Consider the following 25,417-nt stretch of genomic DNA (forward strand, 5'->3'; position numbering starts at 1 on the left):
TTTCCCCCCACAAATGTTGATAATTCTCCCTCCTCACATTCTGTTTTTCAAAGGATGTCTCTTTATTCCCATGCAAAATATATCTATTTTAAATGTTTATTAAAAATTATTGTCCCCTCATGCCAACCTGTCAGGATCCTTTAGAATCTCATTCTGTTAAGTAGCTATCCCTCCAGTTTTAGTGTCAAGTGAAAATTTAATTAACATGGCATCACTGTATGCCTCAAAATGATTAATAAAACATGTTGTTCAGATAGGAATTTTCTTATTAAACTACAAGCAGTTACAACTTATCAGAATAATTGTAAGCAGATATAAAATAAACACATGTTGAATCAAATAAAAGCCAGACAAGTTTGGGTGCCTGCATTACTATATTCTCTCATTTATTTAGATTGTCACGAACTAAAAGGAAATTTGAAAGGAGTACAATTATTATGTGAAAAGCAGTGGACAAACATTGTAAAAAATGTGGATTTTGTTTAAGAAAAAGAGATATAATTATCTGTGCTTATATTTGCTAAAAATAAAAAAGTTCACAAGGAACAACAAAAATGGTTCCATTTAAGGGAAATGTCAGAAAAGGATTTATAGGGCAGGGGTAGAAGTGAGACTCATCCTGTATAACTTATGCTTTTAACTATTTTATTATGTAAATGCATTACCTTATCAAAAGAAAAGGTGATTTATGAACAATAATGTAGGAGAAAAGATTTTGACAGGCTATTGGATATAGTCTCCTGCTGAGAGATCTTCGAAAACAGTATTTCTTCTGCCAACATAACCACAAATAACATATGTAAAGAAACATATGTAACTGTAGCAATTTTTAAACGTTATCACTCCTTGCAGTATATGCAGACATACACACCCATTGTATATAATTTTTAGTAAGTGTGAAATATAGTCTCTTATGGAATACATCACTGATTTGTTCATATTTTATTAAATACTTCTAGATTTCTCTCCCTGATAACTTAATTTTGAAAATGAAAACTGTATTCTAAGTTCAAATGTATACTCCATGAAGTCTACCTACTGCTCTTTTTTACAGTAGTTCATGTCTTAATAGCTAAATATATGTTGGAAAGACATGAAAATAATATTGAGAAACTGATGTGCTGACATCAATTTTGTGTTTATCTAATTAGTGAAGATGAAGACTTGGAAGAAAAGAAATAGAGAATCGGGTGAAATAGGTAATAGTATTAAACAGAAGCTTAACTAGAATTTGGAATAAAAGCTCAAACATGATATGCAATTTATTCATAATTATTTTACTGGTAATTTTTATTAAAGAATACTTGGAGGTCACAAAACATTTTAATATCTCAATGTAATATTCCTTTCCCAAAATATACATGTTATGGAAAGAAATAATAGATATTTAGTTATAAAAAGTAGTGTTTAACAATATGCAAATTATGTATTGTTAAGAAAGAAATACAGAATGGATAATAATACTTAGGGTAATTATCAAGCAGACCACTAAGCAATAGATAGAGTAGTATATTTTTCCATATTGTCATTTATTTTTCTTTAAATGCAAAATTTACTAAAGTACAACATAATAATTTCCTAAATAAAAACATAATAAAATTATTTATTTTCTGTCTTTACAATAAAGCATTACCCAACTAGAATTTTTGGAGGAAATATTTTTATAAATCAGTATGCTTCTATCAAGTACTCTCTTATGTATGCAATTTGTTTTTAAAAGTCATTGATTATATGGCATTTTTCTGTGGGCCTTAGAAATTTTGTGTTAACAAAACAAGGTGTTTATGCAAAGTGTGACTCAAACCTAAGGGGTTTCTTCTTCTGATAGCCTTCCTTTACTTAATTTATAGGCAAGGTATCATTTTAGATAAAATAACAGGACCATAATTAAGATAAAGTAATCCTACAGGATATGGAATCCCGCTATTATTAGCAAAAGAACCATAAGAAAAATATGTGTAAATGTTGATTCTAGGGTTTTTGGAAGTCAGAGGAATGATTAAGATGAATTTCTGAGGTAAAAGCACTTGTGTGATGCTGTAGATACCATTAACGGCTCCCTCCCTGTGGACCATTCTTCCCCTCCTCTTTTAGAAATACAGTCTCAAGTGCTAGTTGCCCATGTGACTACCCAGATGAAGGCAATGGGCATCTATTGCAGCCAGGTGTGCCTGAGTTCTAGCCAAGTAGATGTAAGTGGTGGTGACATGCAGGATGACATGCAGGTAGAGTCTTTTTAAAAGAAATGGGTACACGTGAAACTAATATAACACTGTACGTTAACTAACTGGAATTAAAATAGAATCTTAAAAAAGAAAAGAAAAAGAAATGGTCCTGCCCTCCATTTTGCCTTTCCTCTCTCTGGAATGAGACACATTAAAGCGACCCAAGCCCCTGTGTTGGTCTCCAAGATGGAAGCTATAGTCTGAAAGTGGCAGAGCAGCAGAGTAGGAGAGACCTGGATCCCTGACACGTCATGTGTCCATTCTAACTGAGCACATACCAAACATATATTAGAACGAGAATGAGCCTAACCAGTATTCTGACATACACGAATATCCAGAAGGAACTTTTTGGAAATATACTTTCAACTCTTAGATCTCTTCATTTAATACCTGCAATAAATAAGTGATAATAAAAGAATTTACTTGCCGGGTGATATATTTCAGGTATTATAATTATATTTCACTTAATATCATCATCAAATTATTTATATCCTCTGAGCACCAAAACAGCTGGTTTCAGGGAAAGACAGGTGGAGATACATTGGTGAGGGAAAATTAGACTAGCATTTAAAGTGTGCTGCATGTTTCACTACGATACTTTTTTCTTTCATATTTAGCTGGATAATCTGATGACAAGCATTGCTTTTACTCAGAAAATACCTTAGAATTAAAAAAAATATTAATCAATAATAAAGGACAATGTGAAGTTTCCATTGGATGATAACAATGTAGGAAGTTACTTTAGATGACTCTGTAAAACACACTGATTTAAATACCTTTTCTGAAAGGGAGAGATGGGCCATGAAGAGATAACATAGCCATGCTTAAATCCAAAAAAAGAATAGATAATCAGGAAATAAGAAACTTAGAAATCCATTCTGCAATTTACTTTTAACAAATTCAAGTGCTGTCTACTGAAACACAATATTGTCAGAAGTTTCCTCAAACATTTAAATAAATTCATCATATCCTCATCCCAAATATGACCAACATATACAAACATTAGCTTGGGGGAGAGGCATTTTAGCTATTGATATTTCTTCTTGAATAGTTTTTAAAAATTCAGGATATCAGGAAAACTTTGAGAGACTAGAGAAAGTAAGGATGTTAGAAAGATGAATGTAGGAGTGCCTGCGTGGCTCAGTCAGTTAAGCGTCTTCCTTTGGCTCGGGTCCTGATCCCAGGGTCCTGGGATGGAGCCCCACGTTGGGCTCTCTGCTCAGTGGGGAGCCTACTTCTCCCTCTCCCTCTGCAGCTTCCCCTGATTGTGCTCACTCTCCCTCTCTCTGTCTCTGTCAAATAAATAAATAATATCTTAAAAAACAAAAAATGAATGTAGGGAAAAAGTAGATCTTAGAGAAATGTTATTTATTTTATTTATCTGAAAGTCCTGTTACCTTTTTGAAACAACGAATTAGGCAGTCATTTTATAAACCAGAAGATAGCAGTGGGTTGGACAGGTGCTATTTCTGAGAGAGAGAGTTAATTGAAATGTTATGTATTAATTTAAGGACTCAATCTGTATTCATTAACTTTGATTTTGTCATTCCTATGTGGAAAGAAATCCTTTTAATTTCTTTACCCTTTCCTTTGGGTTTCTGTATCAGAAAGAGACTTGGAAGAAAAAAACAGCATAGTGAAGAGGGGATTTAAGAATGCCCCTGAGCCATGTCTACACTTTTATGAATAGTTTCTTCATTAAGTTTAAAACCTCTCCTCACTGCACATTTTCTCATAGACATTAAAAGTAATTATATTAATGGATAAAATTTTATATTTTATGCAAATGTACCAAAACCCCCACATTTAATATTCAATCACTGGAAAACATTAGGTAACAAAATCAGAGCATTCCTTCTGAAAATAGAGCAATTTAAAAGGTGTAATAAGAGCATTCTTCTTACATTCTTACATTACTCCTAAAATAAGTAGAAAACTCATAATTCAAGAAGCTGTCTTTTTTGGGTGCCTGGGTGGCTCAGTTGATTGAGCGACTGCCTTCGGCTCAGGTCATGATCCTGGAGTCCCTGGATCGAGTCCCGCATCGGGCTCCCTGCTCGGCAGGGAGTCTGCTTCTCCCTCTGACCCTCCCCCCTCTCATGTGCTCTCTCTCATTCTCTCTCTCAAATAAATAAATAAAATCTTAAAAAAAAAAAAAAAGCTGTCTTTTTTATTTGTGGAAGAAGCATGTAGGTTAATTTTTGTGAGTTTTTTTTCTTTAGAGTATACAGTTATTTATCAAACCACACTAAGATGGCTCCCAAACAAATGTGAGCGTATAGTAGTTGCATAATCAATGTTTACATATTTGTAAGGAACTTGAAATAGACTCATATCAAGATGTATGCCATAAATCTATATTAAGTATTTCATATTATCAGGTAAGGCAGGTCACATAGCATGTTTACATAGGAGGGGAGGAAAGACAGGAATTGAAATAGACCATGAAAGAAGCCAAAAGCTAAAGGTGCAATCTTATTATAAAAGATAATATGAAAAAAATAGATTTAAGCAAACTATGAGGCATTTATTTAGATGATAAAGGAACTAGATTTTAGTTCTTGAAATGTTTATTGAGGTAAAAATTAAATAAGGTTATTAAATCAATAATCAAATTGTCTATGCCAGAAATACTTCTTGAACACCTCTAATAGGTGAGAAACTGCTTAATTCCTGAAGCGTCAGATGAACCAGATAAATATAAATCCTTAAACAAAGGTAATTTATATTATAGTGAGGTTTTCAGAAAATAAACGAGCAACCAAAAGTGATAAGAGGAAAAATAAAGTAGGTTCAAGTGAAAGAAAATGAAGGTAGGAACAGGATTGTTTTAGAAAAAATAGGGGGGTAAGGCTTCCAATAATGTGAAGGGTGTGGTGAGTTTCTGTAGACAAGACAGAGAATGAAGAGAGGGAATGGTGGCCATTTAAGAGTCAAGGATGAGCTACTTGAGGGAATAACTCTTAGGAAACCAAATACAGTCATGAGCAAAACACACCATGGTCTGGCTATATAGAGCAGGGCAGGCAGAAGACAGGAAAAGTGTAAAATCACGCATGTTTAATAAAATCAGTGTATTTAAGAAATGGCAGAAGGACCACTCTGAAGAAAGCAGAAATTGAAAAGTCCTGAGAGGTGAAAAGTTAGGGTGCATTCTGAATATCATGTGGAGCTCTTGAGGGGATTTGAGCAGATGAGTGACATGGTCTGATTTTCATTTTGAAGATGTGACTGACTTACATGTGGAGGATATACACTGAGAGGCTGGGCAACAAGAGCCAAAGTAGAGGCATGAGTAAGAAAGCCTCTCCATTGTTCCAGAGAATTCAGCTGGTAACCTTACCAGCTTCCTTGTAACTCCTGTGCCATTTTTCTCTTGCTGTTCTCAAGGCTTCTAGTGGCCTTTGGCTCTCCTCATGTCTACTGTGGTGTATCTATATGTGGATCTCTTTCTATTTATCCTGTTTAGAGTTCATTAAGCTTCCTGGATGTATAGATTATTGTTTTTCAAAACATTTTAGGAAGTTTGCGGGTATTTTTTTCTTAAGGTATGTTTTCTGTTCTTTTATCTTATTCATCTACTTCTAGAATTTCTATTACACATGGTCCTGTGTTTAGTGATGTCCCACATCTCTCTGAGGCTCTGTTCATTTCTCTTCATTCTTTTTCCCCACTGTTCGTAGATTTTATAGGTTTTATTTCTCTTTAAAATTGCTAATTCTTTCTTCTGCTAGTTTAATCTACTGTGGAGTGAATTTTTCATTCAGTTATTGTACTTCTAAGCTTCAGAATTTTCCTTTGCTTCTTTTACAACTTCTCTATCTGTATTGATATTCTCAATTTGATGAAATATTTTATTATGCTTTCATTTAATTCTTTAAATACCATTTCCTGTAGTTATTTGAATGTGTGTATACTGGTTACTTTAAGTAGCCATTTGAATCCCTCATCTGTTAAATATGACATGTGATCATTTTCACAAGCAGTTTCGATTGCCTGATATTTATTGTCTATGGGTCAGACTTCCCTCTTTCTTTGCATGTCATATTTTTTGTGTGGAAAATTGGAAAGTTTAGGTAATATATTGTAGCAAGTCTGGGTTCTGGTCCTCCACCATCACCCTCAGGACTTGTTATCATTATTTGCTTGCTTATTTCTTTGGTAACTGACTGGATTATTCTATCAAAGTCTATTCCTACTCTCTGTCCCCACCCCCACCCCTCAGTTTAAAGCTTCTGAAGTTCCTGAGAGGGTGCAGCCTTGAGCATTCACACGGTCACCAGGGATAACTGTCATCTTAGCAGTGCGATGTTGGCCTGTCTCCTTCCCTGATTACACCCTGCTGATAAGCTACACTAATTTCTGGTTGATTGCTATATTGTTTTATATATTGTCCTGGAGCATAAATTGTTTCAAGGACTATAGTTTAGCTGCTAAAGCTTTTAGTCTCCTCTTAATTACTTTTCACCACAGCTGCATTGTTTTTGAGAGCATCCTTAGGTTTGAACTTCCTCCAACTCTTATGCAAAGAAAATCTTTGGAAAAAGCTCCAGTTCTCTGGTCTATAGCCCATTTCTCTTCTTGGGCAAAATCTCTGAACTACAACTGGAAGAAGGGACGGTGGTAAGTTTCTTTCTGAGTGACACTCCTGCTTAGTAGCCAGGCATTTGGCAAAGCTGGGGATTGGAAGTAGCCTCTAGGACTTGCATATCCTGACATGGAAACTCCATCCTGTGAAAGAGCTAAAAGGAGGGTGATTTGGGCCCTTTTATTCTCACTACATCATGCTTAAGGTAGAGCTTCCATCCTGTGAGTGGAGTTTGAGTGGAAGAAGTGAGCCCTCACGTCTCAGTTGAATTTGTTAGGGACCTGTCCTCTGCAACAGTTATCTAGAGCATAGGATGGGAAATGCTGACACCCTCTCCCTCCTGGGAAAATACTTTAATTCTCCACTGGGAGGTAGATGAAGAAGGAGCCTTGTGTTCTTGGCTATACCTACATAGAGTGGAATTTCCATCATATTGAGCTGGGAGTGGGATAAAGTAAGTGACTCATGATCCAAATGATATAGACTCTCTGTTTCTACTGAGTCTTAATAGATTTTCTTGAATAAATATTTCTTCATTTGCTGTATATCCTTAGAACTGTTTACTGAGAATTCAAATTGTTTATAAAATATCTTTCAGCAGTTTTTCTGGAGACCAGGTCTGTGAAGCTCCTGACATTGTCATTCTAGAAGTGGAACCTGAAATAAACCTTGAAGTTGAGGGTTAGACTATTGGGGTGAATTGTGGCCCTCTTCACTGAAAAAGGGATTACTGAGGAAAAAAATAAATTAGCAAGTGTGTGATAATCAAGAATTATTGAGATAAACAATGCCTTTCTGACATTTATAAACAGATATATAAATATGGATTTCAAGGTAAATATTAGTGCACATGTTACAGATTTTGGATTTGAACACATATACTTTACTTAATGCCATGATCCTGGATGAGAACCTGTAGGTGAATGGATATAAAAGCAAAGGATTTTTCTCAATTCTTTTATTTTTGTTTTGTTCTGGAGACATTTCCCAAAAAGATACACTTCAAAAGTAGTTAGTCTGACCTCTGGAGCATGTAAATATTTAGAGAATAGGAAGAAAAGGGGAAAGCACAGATGTAGACTGAAAGAGTATGACTAGTGAGCTGGAAGAAAACCCAGGAAAGTGTGTTTTCTCAAATCTTTATTTTCCTGTATCTCTGATATTTGATCTGTGACTGTGTCCTTTTTCTTGAAAATAGTCCTTTGTAATTTTCTTAAAATGAATTTGTTGGTGTTTAGTTCTCCCAGTTTTTGTTAGTCTGAAAATATCTTTTGGCCTTCAATCTTGGATAATAATTTTGTTAGACTTACAATCCTAGGTTGGCATTTTTATTTTTGTTATTTTTTTCTTTTTCCCACATAACATTGAAGATATATTTTGTGTGTTGAATTATGCCCCCCCAGATTCATATATAAAGTCCTAACCCCTAGTACCTCAGAATGTGATCTTATTTGAAGATAAGGTCTTATTTGGAGATAAAGATAATCAAGTTAAAATGAGGTCATTAGGGTGGGCCATAAATATGAATGGTATTCTTTTTTTTTTTAAGATTTTATTTATTTATTTGACAGAGAGAGACACAGCGAGAGAGGGAACACAAGCAGGGGGAATGGGAGAGGGAGAAGCAGACTCCCTGCTGAGGAAGGAGCCCGATGCAGGGCTCAATCCCAGGACCCGGGGATCATGACCTGAGCTGAAGGCAGACGGTTAACTGACTGGGCCACCCAGGCGCCCTATGATTGGTGTTCTTTTAAAAGGGAGAAATTTGGGCACAAAGATACATATAGAGGGGAGATGAAATACATGGAGAAGATAGCCCTCTACGAACCAGGGAGAGAGACCTAGAACAGATTCTTCCCTCAGAGCCTCAGGAGGAAGCAACTCTGCCAACACCTTGATTTCAGACTCCCAGCCTCCAGAACTGTATAGCAATAAGCTTCTGTTTTTCAAGCTACCCACATGTGTGGTGCTTTGGCAACCCTGACGAACTAATAAATATTTTATTGTTCTGTCAGTTTTGTATTTAGAGGTGAACATCAGGTTAGGTATTATAAATTCCTACTTATTTGGGAACAGATTTGCTGATATCACCTTCATTGGTCAATAAAATAAAATGATGTGTTACTTCTAAATGCAAGTTAAAAGATAGCGCTAAGTTTGCCGTATCCTTTTCTCTTGTTGCCATAGCTTTGAAGGCAAGTGTTGAGATGGAGCCTTTGTCATTTGGTCCCTGAGTGACTTCTGTGATTACAGCATCCTACTGAAGCTTGCTGGAAATGAGCAGGAAAAAGAAACAGACCTTTGCTGGGCTAAGGCACTCTAATTTGAGGGATTGTTTTATGGGATTATAAACTAGATCTTTCTTTCTGATAGAAGATCTTTACCCAAGTACCCCATTTGGTCATTTTTCCAGAAACCCAAGTCTGATGCTTCTTTGGGAATCAGAAATAATGCTTTTCAATGCAAGCAATTCTAAGAATTCCATGTAATCATAAAAATATGCATTAGCTATAACAAATCAATAATAATACAAATACACAGTTGCCTAACAATATTTAAAATCAGATTATAATAAAAACTATATTTTATACTAGGATTTCTTAAATTGCTTATCTTGAAGTTCATTCTTATGTAGTGCTCAGTAAATTGATTTATAACATTAAAAACATGTTCCCACTAAAGGAAATTCAGAGACAATCTACCAAATATTAACAGGAATATGAAACAATTCTTATGTAAAAACTAAGTAGCAATAAGCATACCTCAAATATTCTTACTAAATAGTATTAGCAGGTAGGGGCGCCTGGTGGCTCAGTTGGTTAAGTGTCTGACTTCGGCTTCAGTCATGATCTCAGGGTTTTGGGATGAAGCCCCGCATAGGGCTCCCTGCTCAGTTGGGGAGTCTGCTTCTCTCTCTAGTGCTACTCCTCCTCCCCACTCATGCTCTCTTTCTCTCTCTCTCTCTCTCATAAATTAATAAATAAAATCTTTTTTTTTAAGTATTAGCAGATAGTATAAATAAATTTGCTAAAGGTACTCTGTAGAGAAGGTGGTTACTTTTTCATGACATTTTCAAGAATCCATTTCTCTGTCTGGAATGGTTTCTGTGTACATTTTCTTACATTAGAAAAGTAAATACGTATACTGTTAGGTGACTTTCACTATGATATTTAGGTGATAAATTAATTGTCAAAGTTGGATGTTTTTGAAAACAGAGAAAAAATAATTTTGAAATTTGGCAAGAAATTTATACTTAATTGGTACCATGAGATTACATTATTAGTTGAATACATCTGCAAAATTATCCTACCACAACTAAACAAGTTATATTGAATGTAAGTTAGGCGGAATTTGCATAGAAATATATTAGAAAACTGTTTGCGGGCGCCTGGGTGGCTCAGTTGGTTAAGTGACTGCCTTCGGCTCAGGTCATGATCCTGGAGTCCCGGGATCGAGTCCCACATCGGGCTCCCTGCTCGGCAGGGAGTCTGCTTCTCCCTCTGACCCTCTCATGCTCTATCTCATTCTCTCTCTCAAATAAATAAATAAAATCTTTAGAAAGAAAGAAAAGAAAGAAAGAAAGAAAACTGTTTGCACCAACTCATTTTTGTTATGCTTGTGTTGATGTGTAACATGGATACATGTTAATCGTTATTTGAAAGAAAATGCATGTTAAAAAGGAAAACAATTAAAAGTATTAAGGCATTCCATGAAACTACAGTGATTGATGTGTCAAAATGTAGCAGAGGACGAGGGCAAGCTGACAAGAAAGAGGGAAAAATTCTAAGAAGTTAGTTGTTGTTCGTATGAAACATGTTAAAATAAAAGGTAATAGGCTGCAATGGAAAATTTTTAGTTCAATATTATCAAGAAATGGCTTTTCAACTCTCATATTCTTCCATAAATTATATTGCATCATTTTAGACATATTAATGTCTACTGAAAAATTAGGCAATGAGAGATTTCCAGAGAACATTTCCAGAGAATTTGTTTTCTTCTCTCTCTCTTATAAAAGCAACTTACCAAAAATGTAGTTGTAAGGAGTCTCTTCTCATTACTTAAGTATTCACTGATTCTACTCATAGAGAATAATTCTATCAGATAGTATTTTTTCCCCGCATGCAACATGCATTTTTTTGTTTCTATTTTTCCTTTATAAATTAAAAGAACATGAATATGATACATAAAAAATTTTTAGAGAATAATATTTCACTCACCAACTTTGTGCCATCCACAGTTTTGAAATGCTATAATTTTGTGTTTGCATAGTATACAAAAACCAGAATATTTTATGTATATGCTGTTTGACTGGTCCCTTTAAACAAAATAATAAGTCAAAGGTTTCACTTCTCTTAGACAACATAGTCAACAAAAGTGGGATAAAGAGACATATTTTACTTGATCCTGTCAAAATTCACAGAGGCCAGGCCCAGGAGAAAATACTATAATAATTTATGAAATGGCTGGCTAGGTAGTCATACCAGTTAATGATAATGATTAATTAACTAATTAATAATAATATTATTATATTATTATGAATCACCAAAAAGACCAAAAAATACAAGTATAAAAGATTATACCATTAAGGCTAGTTTTGCTTGGGAACAAAGAAGAAAATACAGAAAGAGTGAAAACAATGCAAAAAGAAACTCAATTCAGAATTTATGTCCTCCTAGCCCTCAATGGGGTGGATGAGTAATTTATTGATTCATATAATAGGCAAGTCCAGGGCTACATGAGTTTGTCTCTGACTGGATCCAGCCATTTAAGCAATAGTTTTAGATGTGGCTCTATATTCTTCTCATTCTCCTTCCACTAAGAAAAATGTTTTAAGGATATGTACATAAATAATAAAGTTACAAGATGGGAGTGATAAAAACTCATTTCAGAATAATGCTGACATGCAGAGCTCCCCAAGGATGAAGGGGCATGTGATTAAGAAGAGATTATGCTGAAGGCTTGTGTTGGTAACAATAACTATTTCTTCAGTTAGGTGGTGGGTAACATCATGTACACAATTGTTATATGTACAATCTTTTCATAACTTTTTAAAAAAGGAAGATGGAGAGCAACAGTATGCGATCATACCTATGGTAATTATGGGCAAGGGAGTGATAAGGCATAAAAGTACAAATGGTGGAAATTCCAGGTAGTTAACATACTGTGTAATAGTAGTTTCAGGTGTACAATATAGGGATTCAGCACTTCCATACAACACCCTGTGCTCATCACAAGTGCCCTCCTTAATCCCGATAATCACCTATTTTACTCATCACCCCATCCACCTCTCCTTGGGTAACCATCAGTTTGTTCTCTATAGTAAGAGTCTGTTTCTTAGTTTGCCTCCCTTTCTCTCTCTCTTTTTTTCTCCCCTATGCTCATTTATTTTGTAAAAATAAACTTTTATTGAGGAATTACTATGGACAAGGCACTGGTCTAGACACAGGATGGTAGGAAGGCCCAGGTAGGGATCTAAGGGTGAATGTAACCTCAGGGTTCCTAGAGCTACCTTATTTGCTGGAGACAGAATGGTTACTCCTCCAATTCTGAAACAGAAATCAGTTCCTGAGGTTGAGGGGGTAGGTTGCAGGAGGCAGGGTGTGCTAATCTTTGACTGGATCTAGTGTAGATAGCAATTGCCAAAGGCACAGGAGCCCTTGTTCCAAGATAAGCCCCCCAGCCCAGCCCCTGTAACCTTTCCCTCATTCTGCTTCTTCTCCTTCTCTCCCTAGGTAAACTAAGAGTACACTTTCCAAATGAGAGGGTTTTTTTTCTTTTTAAAGATTTTTTATTTATTTATTTGACAGAGAGACACAGCGAGAGAGGGAACACAAGCAGGGGGAGTGGGAGAGGGAGAAGCAGGCTTCCTGCAGAGCAGGGAGCCCGATGCAGGGCTCAATCCCAGGATGCTGGGATCATGACCGGAGCCGAAGGCAGTCGCTTAACGACTGAGCCACCCAGGCGCCCCCCAAATGAGAGTTTTTAATGACATGCATAATGTAAAATAAAATAAAGTACAATGCTTATTTATATTTCTATTTCATGAAAGCAGCTTCTTTTGTTTTGTTTCAGCTTCTTTGGTTTTGTTTTTAGGGGGCCCATGATAATTCTAAAACAGGAATTCCAGAACTCTGAATTTAGTTGACTATATTGACTCTTGTTTTCATTTTTCTTCTGGGAATTTCTAATCTTTTAATAATACTCTTCTTCAAGACCTTGAAAATACTGACAACATGTAAAATCAGAGTTATATAGGAAGAAAGATACATCATGGTATGCTTGAGGAAAACACACCAGAGATAATTAGACATACCCATTTTGATCTTTGCCTTGTTTTCTTTAAATTAGAACTAAATAGTACCAAGAGGCCCCATGGAAATATATTGTTTGAGCCCCTGTGGAGACTTTTATTGAAGAAAATTTTCCAATTCATGTGTTTGACTGATTTAATGTAGAAAATGCAAAGACAGTAGATAAATTACTGGAGCCTCTCCATTTGTCAGCAGATATGCCTTTGGCTACTGAATATGACTGTAAGAAATGTGAATGTTCCAGAAAGGCAACAGAGCCATCTCTGAGGAGAAAAAGAAATTAGCTTGGTTGTTGCTTTGTTTGTTTGCTTTTAAAGAATATATACAGAATATTAAATGAACTAAAGAAAATATTTGGATATACATATTGAATACTTCAATGCTTTTGTGGAAACTGATTTTGCTTACATGTTTTCTATCTTTTTCCTTCCAATGCTCTTTACTTATTTTATCCTTGACTGTTCTTTGTTTGATTTTGAAGTTGCTAACATAAATTTCTTCAGGTATTCTTAAGTAAGCCTTTAGTCTTGAGACTTTAGTTAGCAAGTTAGTGTTTAAGACGACCAGTAAAAGGGCACATGGGTGGCTCAGTAATTTAAGTGGCTGCCTTTGGCTCAGGTCATGATCTCAGGGTCCAGAGATGGAGTCCTGAGTCTTCAGGCTTCCTGCTCAGTGGGAGTCTGCTTCTCCCTCTCCCTCTACCCCATCCCTGCTTGTGTTCTCTCTCTCTCTCAAATAAATAAAATCTTAAAATTAAAAAAAATAAGATGACTAGTAAAATATAGAACTGTCCAGATAGCCCTAATTCCCCACGATCTATTTGCTAAGGAATCAGAGCTCCTTATCCAGAGTCATTAGGCATATTGCTTTCCTGAGACTCTGGAAGCATTGCTGGTTGAGAAAAAATGGAACTGAGCATTTGCTCCCCTCTGAACAACTGGATGCTGAGTTGGCCTTGCCTAGCAGATATGTGAAGATAGAAACATGAAAAACAGAATAAGACACCACAAAACATGTTATAATGTAATAAATTCAATTTCATGTAGCCTAATGCATTAACTTTAAACCTATTCACAACAATGCAATATGCGTCTAATTACATGCATTTACTCTTTGCTATTTGCAGAAAAGCAATGTATAGAAGCACAATATATTCAAAATTATTTTCTGATTTAAAATATTTATTGTCAATATATTGCTAATTGCTTGCAGTTTTGCCTTCTGAAATTTTACTAATATGTTGAATAAAGTGTAGTCTGCAGTATTAATTTATATATCTATTTTTAATTGAATGTTTCCCCATGCATTTATTTATGGCCTGGATGCATTTTTTTTTTTATTCCAGGTGTGCATACATTTTCTTACTTGCTTATTTGCTTTTGCTTATTTAAATTTAATGAATTAAGATTTCAACTGACTTTGCCATATCCAGGTATTCTGCTTATATTTCTACTTGTTTATGTGACACACAATATAGCATGTTTATATTAATAAAGTACCTTCCATATAATGACATTAAATGTTATGCCAAAAAGAGTCTTATAAATTTGTAACTATATGCAGCATGTGTGTGTATATATTTTATATTACATATATCATATACATATAGTGATCTAATGCACTTCAGGGTCATTGAAGTCACTGATATATTTTGTGCATCAGTTCACCCAATAAGTAAGTATATTTGAAGATAGCAACGTGATGTACAAGTTAAGGTTTTACATGTATAATATCTAGAATATCTTCCAGGCAGTTCAGATTTAGTGTTATGTCTGAGTGCCTAGAAGATGGAGACATAGAGGCCTCCACACAGAGGCCTCCACACTTAGAAGTCACATTTATCAACACACCAGCCCCAAGCACAGTTTTTTGAACATCACCCAGTTGGGTTACTATGGTTTAAAGATTAAAAGCACAATACAGGAAGGTTAGATCATGATTAGCAGAAGACATACTCAACTGATACAGTCTGATGAAATAATGTTTGCCAGATCAAAGGCAATGACTGTCACCAAGAACAGTAGGTCTTCCATGGTTTCTCCAATACTGTCATTAAATTTCATAAGAAAAGTGATTTGCTTAAAAAAATATATAACAGATGTTAAAGTAAAATTCATGCTGTTTTGATCTTGACAGCCTGCAAAGGTTAACATCAGTTTTATCTGACTTAACATTGTCATAGTTTTAAAATTTTCTATGTGGACTTGAAAACACAGTTTCTTATATTATAAGAAAAATATACATCTTGTTTTCAGAGAAATTATCCCACATGTTATCAGGGTTTGGAATTAATATTTTCCTCTAGTTAAGTGCCCCTCAGAAGCTATGATGGTGGGGAGGTATGCGATACTAAAGCTGGTGGGCTAGGCCTGGGAGCAGGGCTGGAGTGGGGTTGAGGGCCCAGGAAAGGGACCGGAAGTTTATGTCTGGTATTCCTTCACCTGTCTAACTTCTTACCCTAAGTAGCCCTAGAAATCAGATCCAATTTTAAATTTGGAGGAAATTTTGGGATACAAAGATGATCTCACGTTTTGAATTCCTGGGGGACATGTATCTAAAAGATATTGGTAGTATATTGTCTCAGTCTGATTGGGCTGCTATAATAAAATACCATAGACTGGGTGGTTTAAACGACAGAACTTGATTTCTCACAACTCTACGTGCTGGGAATCCCAACAGCAAGGCACTAACACACCCAGCGTCTCACGAGAGGCTACTTCCTGGTCTGTACATAGCCGGCTTCTCACTAGGTCCTCACCTGGCAGATTGCAGGGAGGAAAACGGCAGACTTTATAAGGTCACTAATCCCATTCGTGAGAGCTCCACCCTCAGGACCTAATCACCTCCCCAAAGACCGCCTTTCCTAATACAACCACGTGGTGGGCTTGGATTTCAACATAAGAATTTTTGGCAAGCACAGACATTCAGTCCATAGCATAAGCAAAGTAAATGAAAAGAGGTACACACAAGTGTGATGTCCCTAGGTCCCTGACTGGGCTGGACTGTATCTGAGAAGGGTTTCTGATGTAGAGAGCAGAGGAGAAACGCTCCAAATCGTAACCGGAGGGGAAGATATAGCATATGCCAAATGTGTTATGCCAAATGAAATAAATTGATGTTATGGAAATAGCAATTCCTCACCCTCTGGCCAGTTTGATCTTTTTGTTGAAGACTTTCAAACTCACAAATTAATCATGTTTTCCAAATATGGAAGCTGCCTTTGTGATTTGTGGATGGATTAATATGCAAAATTGTCCAATAAATCAGAAACAGATTTTCAATTCCATGGTGTAACTATATTTATTTAATACTATATTTTAATAAATCAAGGAAGTTATTGATGAGAAGATACATTGGGGAGCACTAAAAACAAGTATATATATATATATATACATATATATATTTTGCAAGATCGACTGTAAAATGCATTCGCATTCAGTGATAGTAAAAGGTGAACAAATTTCAATATTAGCATATATGAAATGTAGTGTAGCTAAATGTAGTGTACTCCACAACTGAGTAATGCTTTACAAGTACCTTGTGATGTAGCAAGCGTGGGGACTATTGTCTGCTTACAGAAAGTAAATGGGAGTCATTCTGACCACAAGTATTTATTGAGCATCTAGCATGTGCTAGGTATAAAGCCAAGTTTTCAGGCAATAACCAAGAACAAAGCAGATGTCATCTCTCCTTGTGTATATGCAAAAGCTTTTTTTTGGTTTGGTTTGGTTTTTGTTATTGTTGTTGTTTTTAATTAGCTAAACCTACAAACCTTGTTAGGACTATGTCAAGCATTTAGAGGTCAGATGTATGCCCAACCATCCTAGCTCAGCAAACTACCAAATTAAACAGCCTACTGGAAAGGGTAACAATTTAAAAATATTAATTCAGGTGTAAAACATACTACAGAGGTAAAATAACTAAATAATATATGCATTTCTTCTCTTTTTCTAAAAAGAAAAAAAATACATGTTAATGGTTTCCTGCATACCAGTTTCATTTTTAAACCTTTCCTCTGATCATAGGAGCTGATGCTGTGGAAGCTCAGTGTAAAAGATTTGAAGTGAGAGCGAGTGAAGATGGCAGGGTGCTGTTCTCTGCAGATGAAGATGAGATTACCATTGGGGCTGAAAAGCTGAAAGTTACAGGTACTGTAGTTTGAGGTCTTGGAACATTGTTTACTTCTTGAAAGAATATGCAACTGAACAAGAGCTACATTATAAGATGTATGATCCCCATGCCGAAAGCTGAGTTCACATAATAACATGATCTCACACCATTAGATTTTCCAGGAGTCTTCAAATAGAAGACAACTGGTTGTATTGGCAGAAGACAGTGTACACACTGGCCTTAGTGATGTAAAAGTAAAGCTGTGTGTCCTAGGCCAGAGTAGGATAGGCGGAGGAAAGTGGGTCAGCAGAGCGGAAGAAAAAGTGGGGTGCAGACCGTGAGAAAAGCTAACCAAGGTTGATAGACAAATACAATTCAGAGGTATCATTCAGAAGTAGAAGATATGCAAAAGAAGAACTAAATGTAAATATCAACTATAGAATGAAGTAGGGGGAAAGTGACAAGTAAACGAAATTATTTTCTTTGGCTAATTACAATTCTCAAAAGTATATATATCAAGATATAGTCCTGTCCTGGGGCACCTGGGTGGCTCAGTTGGTTAAGCATCTGCCTTTGGCTCAGGTCATGATCCCGGGGTCCTGGAATTGGCCCCCCACATTGTGCTCCCTGCTCAGCAGGGAGTCTGCTTCTCCCTTTCCCTCTGCTCCTCCCCCATGCTTGTGCTCACACTCTCTCTCTCTCAAATAAACAAAATCTTTAAAAAATTAAAAAAAAAAATTTAAAAAGGGATAGTGCCATCCAGATATTATTTAGAAGTTGTTAAAGTTATTATTCTAGCTTTAGAGCTAAAAAGTCAATCACCAACTGAAATTAAGAAACAAAAGCAGAAATCAAAGGTAAAAGTGAGGCTGAGAGAAGGGAAAGATTTTATGAAGATAATTTTAAGCACAATCTCTTTGAATTACTTGATTTACAATCATAATACATTTAATTTTGATAACGTATTTTAAAAATACCCAAAGAGGCCTACATTAAAAAAATGAGATAAGCTTGACCTAGTGTTTTCCAAATTTGAGTTTGGGAAAGGTCATGGGCTATCTATCCTATCTAAGTCCTACTGAGCCCTGTGGGCCATGAGAGAACAGCTAGCATAGAAATTGGCCTCTACTCTCAGGTTGTTTGGGTTGAATCCCTGCCTCTACCATTCAATATTTAAATAAACCCTATGTCCTATGAAGTTTTCCTTCATCTAAATGATTGAAATGATGATGATAACTTTAGTGTTCAAATTATACCAGTGTGTGTGTTTATAGTATTTTCAGCACATATTGAAGACATTGTAACAGATAGCTCTTTATATTTATTAATAAAGATAATATTAATATTGTTAATGTTCCAGACATGAGGGCTTATTTGTATTTCAAGAAAGGTGTACTATTAAATGGTACTGAAATTCAACAAAGATTTTTATTTTTTTTTTTTTTTGAGAGAGACAGAGATTGGGGATGAGAGGCATGGGGGAGTAGGGGCAGAGAGAGAATCTTAAGCAAGCTTCACACCCAGTGCAGAGCCCTACACAGGGCTCTATCTCACGACCCTGAGATCATGACCTGAGTGGAAATCAAGAGTCAGACGCTTAACTGACCGAGCCATTCAGATGCCCCTCAACAAAGATAGTTAAATGGGGATCCTCACTGGGCCTCTTTGGCCCAGGTCACAACCCATTACCACCATCCCTACTGACTCCCATAGCTTCTTTTCTCTTATGGGATATTCTGCTGAGTAGCTGGAGCCTGCACCATTGGGTTGGTGTTTGGAGTATTCCCCATTACTGCCCAGCTGCCTCATCTCCTTTTCTTTCTTTGGCCTTCTTGGAAAGGTCAGGAGAGGAAGGCCCAAAGGGGGCAAAAATTGACCTTTCTAAGCCCTGAGTCTGGGGGGCAGGTGACAAAACACATGGTGGCTTTGGTTGGCACAGAGCACAGACAACTAGGAAAGGACATTGACTTTAGGGCCCTTGGTGCTAACATTTGAGTTGCTGGTTGGTGGGAAAGCAGGGAACCCAGGTAGAAATACACTCAGGGCGATTAAGCAGATGTGATTTCAATATTTAACAATCTTTGAACTTTGGTAGTGCCTACTAGTTATCAGCTTTAATCCTAAGATAGCTTTTAAGATATTACACACTTAACTAACAATTTTTTCATCCATATTCGGATATTCCCATTGAGTACTTTGCCTTCAAAAGTGACAGGAAGTTATAGAGCTCTTGACAGTTTTTATGAACTCATGGAATTTTAACTTTCTCTGATCTTATGTTGACTTGTCTCATCACAGTTGCAGTGAAGTGCTGTCTTCACAAAATTAGACTCATTAACTAGTTTTTAAATTTTTCTTTGAGGTGCATGGATACTCACCTTTATTTTCCTCTTTTTCTTGGTAGCCTGGCTGTCATCCTTGGATTGTTAATGGGAATTATTAAGTTATAAAGTTAGCAGAGAAAGTGTTCCCCAAGAAATCTGAGTTTTTCTGCTTTTCAATTAACTGCCTTCAGACAGTCATCTCCGCTAACTTAATCTCTCCCCCCTCCCCGTGTATGTGTGAATGTGTGGATATGATATATGCATGTGTGTGTATCTGGATGTACAGATGGAAAAATACAAATGTTTCATTCTGGTTTTCTTTTTCCATTTCTTTCTGTCTCAAACATATATACATAGCTTTGAGTTTATTCTTTGTACTACTTTTGATTGATTTTTGTCATTCAGTTATCTCAGAAAATTAATCAGTTTTATAGTAGAGGTCTGTACCATATGCTTCCAGAAGATCCTAAATAATAATATAATTTTGAGGTCATGGACTGCAGAATCCAGGCAGAAATTTTTGTAAGGGTTTGAAGCGTAACACTTGAGATGAGGGAATGAGAGTGTCTGTAACAAGAAACCCCAATTTCTAACCTGATGTGGATATACAAGAGGCTCCAGGTTATTAACAAAGAAATGCTAAGTTGGGAGTATTTTATTTTGATTAAAACTCCCCCCAGGATCCAGTTGCATTTTTGTTTCTCACAGAAGAGCACATATACCCACAGACACACATAGATACAAACATACACACACCCTCTCACATTCTTGCTAGGTCCTTTCTCCTTTAGCAGAATATCGAATGTTTACTTTGCAGTAGCTTTATTCCTTCCTGCAATACTTCTAAAATAAAGAAAAGTAAAGACATCAAAGGCAAATATAACTTAGAATTTCACATACTTAGAGGAAAAAATTATGCATCACATCGCATACCATTTAAAGGCCCAGGGACTGATTAGAAACTCTTGATTAGAAACTCACATATACTTTAAAGCAGTGCTTGAATTATTTGACAAATAACACTACAAAGAGACACTGACTCCAGGGTGCTTCATATAAATTAGGTAGCTGTGCTGACAAGACTTCAAAGTTACATGTGACAAGAGATCTGTGTGAGGTTGATTCTGGAATTTTAAATTTGTGGCACAAAATTTTCTATTTAAGCAATATCCATTGGAATTACAAATGATTCTTTCTGGCTTATACTTTACAAGCAATGGGGCATTTTGTACATGGACTTCTCTTTCAGGGTGACAGAAATGGATGAATTTATTTAGACAATGTTTCTATACACCTGAGGGAAAATCACTTATCACTAAAATTATTCATAGATCTAGCATAGCTCAGGATATTTACATTTACTGTACTTAGAAAGTAGCAGGGATTTACTTGATACATTCACATACTCCTAAGATGCAGGATAGAAGTAAAATCACAAATGGTTACCTGAACACCAACACGCCTCATTACCCCATCACCATGGTAAGCAATCATGTGCTGAAAATTTGTAATTTTTTTACTCTTGATATTACTTGAGTTGCTCAGTAATCGTGTGCTTAAATCTTAATTTGAAGTTACTTATTTGACCTTAACCTACCCTCTCTACATCGCTAAATGTATTAGAGTGTTACACTTTAGCTCACATATGCATACTTGAAAACTTTATTTTCATTAAAATTGGTCAAAGATATTCCTTACTGCAGTTATCTTTTGAGACCCAATATTGGTCTAAGATATCACTTACTGCAATTATCTTTTGAAACCAGGTAAACAAATAAAAGATATAAACCTTTACACTTAGAAGACTCTTAAATTTAGTGCTTTCAGGCAGAATCAATCAACTGAAATTTGCACTTTCATTTGTATTCCAAGTAGTATATTAACCTAGAAAACAAAGTGCAAGTCTAAGTCCTTTGACTTTATAAAGTGAAAAACTTTAGCCATATAAGATACCTTCATGTTACGTTTTATGCTATCAGTTGGACTTAGACCTCTCTGTTTTGCTTATGAGAGAAAAGAAGAAAAATAGCTAGATGTGTAAGGAGAAAAGGATATCTCCTTTTTTCAGGCAGTAGAAATTAAAGCTGGCAATCTGAAAAAATAGTGAATCCCAACCCTGCATCCACCCTGTGCCCTAATGTTTGCTTGAAAGCCAAGACTGTATCACTCCTTCATCCCTGTTCTAATTGAATGATTGGAAAGATAGACAAGCTCCAATGCTTGTTTGACAACAGAAGAAAGGATTTTCTGAAGAGCTGCCTTTTAAATTAAACACCATGTTTCTCGGTTGAAATCAATATTTCCTGGTTTGTTTTTATTAGTTAGTCTTCTACATCCTTGTTCTTGTCTGTAAATTGGCACACTGTGTGAAGGTCAGCTTTGGAATCAAGCTTTCTATTAGGTAGGACCATTGTTCCTTCAAGCTGTCCAAATCCCAAGAATGTGGTAACACGCAGCCAACAGAACGGAGCTGCTTGGTTTGAATAGCACCTGAAAAAATGTGATTAGACCTGGTGCTGAGAAAAGTGATGTGCAATCACTTAATTGTCTCAGGTGTGGCATTTCAAATCTGTGGACTTGGATAAATCACTCAACTCCGTTTTCTAGTTGCTTTTGGAGTTACTGAGGATACAGATTTTAGAGACGCTAAAGATTAGTACCACTCTGTCTCCCCTCACAAATCTCCAGGTAACAAAGGATTGCAGGTTTTGAAGTGTATAAATAATGAACCATGCCATTCTCAAACAATAAGGTATTTGCCCTGAGCACCTTACTGACTGTCCTCTCCATGACTTATTGTATTTTTCCGAGCTTTCATCTAAATGTTTCCTACTTTAATTGAAGCAAAACCTATTGAAAATATAATTGTATAATAGAAATCTAAAGGAAGTTGTAAAAGAAGACAACTCTTTTATAAAGGTTGGAGTGGGGGCTCAAATCAACATCACTGTGTATTGATTTTCAAATTTTCCACTGATGTTTAAATTTCTTCTTATAGCTGTGGGCCTTAAATCCACAAAATATCTCAAAGATATAATTTATCCTGCCACTGTTTAAATGAATAGTCTAGTTTCTTATATATCGTGATGACATTCTAAAAATACATCACTTACAGAAAATGGTGTACTAGAATTGCTTGCAGTTTCATTGTTTCCTTGTTGGCTGTCAATCAGGAGCTGATATTCACTCCTAAAGGTGACCCATATTCCTTCTCATGCTTTCCAAGTGTCCTGCCTCCAAGAACACTGGGTGAGCTCCTCTCATGATTCAAATCCCTCTAACTTTCCCTCCTGTTGCATCGCTCTAATTTCCTTTTCTTCCTATAGCTGGAGAAAGATTATCTGCTTTTAATAGCTCATATGATTACATTGCCTATTACATTACCCAGATACCTGGATAATCCAGGATAATCTCCCTATTTTAAGGTCATTGATTAGTAACCCTAATTACATCTGTAAAATCCCTTTTGTCATGTAACATATTCACAGTCTGTGGGGGTTTAGGATGAGAACATCATTGGTAGAGAGAGTCATTATTCTGCCTGCCATACTATGCAAATGATTGAATCTCTTTAAGCCTTTTTTTTTCTTTCTATGCTGAATTTGCTTTTCAATGTTATGCAGCTGCATAAGTATAAATATTTGTTCAATATACAACAATTATGACACCCAGAGGGAATGTCTTAGAGAAAATAAGACTGCAGATATTTTATTGCTTTATTGCACAGATTCAAACAAACTTTCAAGCTGGTAGATCTACAGCTGGGAGTACTACCAAGGAGCACATTTTACAATCACAGGAGATTGACCACATAGCACCCAGGAGAATTTCTACCAGCTGGCTGGAGAGGTTTTACAACAACGAATGGATTACATGAATGCAACCTGAAGTACTCTGTACTCATCCAAAATGCAAAAATACATTTGGCAAATTTTTATCATATTTACTATATGATACTATACAATACTATACAAAATACACATAAAAATATTATTTGTAAACAAGCAGGTAGTTGTGCTTTAGAGGAAACTAGACAGTTTAAAAACAAAGGCTGCAAACCATGACTGGTCTTGATGTCTGAATGCAGAAGGATTGGGTTATGACAGCCTCCACACACACATATGAATTATAAATGTTGAAACCACTTTTGAATCATGAAGTCTTTTTTCTTCTTCTTCAAAGGAGCATTATAAGAATCACCTACCACACAGGATTTTGGTGAAGGTAAAAGATATATATGAAAATCACTTAGGACAAATCCTAGTACAAATTTGGTATTTAATAAATGCCACCATATAATAATTTTTAAACATCATTACTGTTCTCCTAATTTGCTTAATATTTTTTAAATAAATAATTACAAAAAAAAATAAAAGACATCGGACAATGGATGAAGAAAAACAAAGTAAGGGAGGTGAAAATTCATGAAGTGAAAATCATATATTCAGTATTAGAAATGGGAAATTGTATACTTCACTGGAAATTTGGAGATATTTGAAGACTTTGTGAGCAAATGTAAAAAGAAGGATAGAAGAAGATGGATAAGTAATACTAGTTGTATTCTCAAAGTGTTCATTTCTCTCATTTAACCATGCAGACGTAGGCAAGCTCTGTGAGGCATCCAGTGGGTTCCTTAGAAATTACACATGTGCATGCCTCTAGTTCACAATGCTGCCCTTGTCCGTAAATTTGAGGCTGTCACATACCATCATCTCTGCATTCCAGCATGGAGGAAGTGAGAAAAAGAGGAAGCAGAAGGAAAAGACTTTTCTTAGAGTATCACAACCTGGAAATAGCACTCATCACTTACCTTTTATTGGCCAAAATTTAGTCACGTGCTTATGCGTAACTGCAAGGGTAGCAGAGAATTGTTAGCTCTAACTGGGCTATGTTCTTTGTTAAAATTTTGGGTGGGGACTTCTATTGATAAAACAAGAATGGATTGACTGAGAAAATGAACCATTTCTGCCATAGGAAGTGATGTAATAATATAGAATTATAATATGTAACATCAAAGGGAAAGAAAGAAAAAATGCATAGTTTTAATATATTATCCATTAGACAGTATCAGCCTTCAAAATGGCTCTTAAATTTGCACTGTTTCAATACAGCAATCTCCCTTATCCTATTTTACCTATCACAGAAGACTCCCATGCATTTAATTCTGACATATCTACTTTCTGAAAGTCATTCCTATCATGTCATTCAGTAAATCAACACCATGTTTTCACTCCCTGTTGTCTTTATTAAACTGAAACCTCACTTTCATTATCAAGATTCTTAAAAACTTTAATATGACATTTTTCTTATTTCTTTCCAACATATACACTCCAGTTGGATCAGTCAACTCACTCAATTTTCCATCTGTCTGCAACAGAGAACGCTTGAAGTCAAGGCCTGAGTTCCGAAGAGTTATAGTGGGAAATTTTTCCTTTTAGGCAACTCAGAATGTCTAGAGCTGTGTTAAAAGAGTGAAGTTAAAATCAATAGAGGAATTCCAACTTGAAGTACCAAGGAAATCCCAGATACCAAGTCCACAACATTAATGGGTGAGGTGAATCTGGAGATGGAGACAATATTGCAGAGCTGGATGGAGACAAAATCTGGGTGAAACCAAGTTAAAAACAAACAATTGCATTGCATGAATTAGGGGTAGAAACCAGTCTTAACTATTTGCATCTTCATTTATTGGCTAAAGGCCTAAAGTTATACATGTAGAGAGGTAACCCAAGAGGCCGATGGCAGATGAACAGGCATCTCTTTTCCACCATCCTCTCTCCCCCTGTCGTCCCCTCCCTCCTTCCTTCCTAATTTCCTAACTTCCTCTTTTTCTTTCCTAACTTCCTTCCTTCCTTCCTT

General features: G+C 35.9%; 1 protein-coding gene across 1 annotated transcript in view; it reads left to right on the forward strand.

Moving 5' to 3' along the window:
• Positions 1-25,417, forward strand: part of SGCZ (sarcoglycan zeta) — a 188,262-nt gene that overhangs the window by 127,438 nt on the left and 35,407 nt on the right. The window lies entirely within an intron of this gene.

The sequence above is a fragment of the Leptonychotes weddellii genome, chromosome 2 (assembly GCF_054177405.1).
Source record: "Leptonychotes weddellii isolate Sample4059 chromosome 2, ASM5417740v2, whole genome shotgun sequence".
NCBI lineage: Eukaryota > Metazoa > Chordata > Mammalia > Carnivora > Phocidae > Leptonychotes > Leptonychotes weddellii.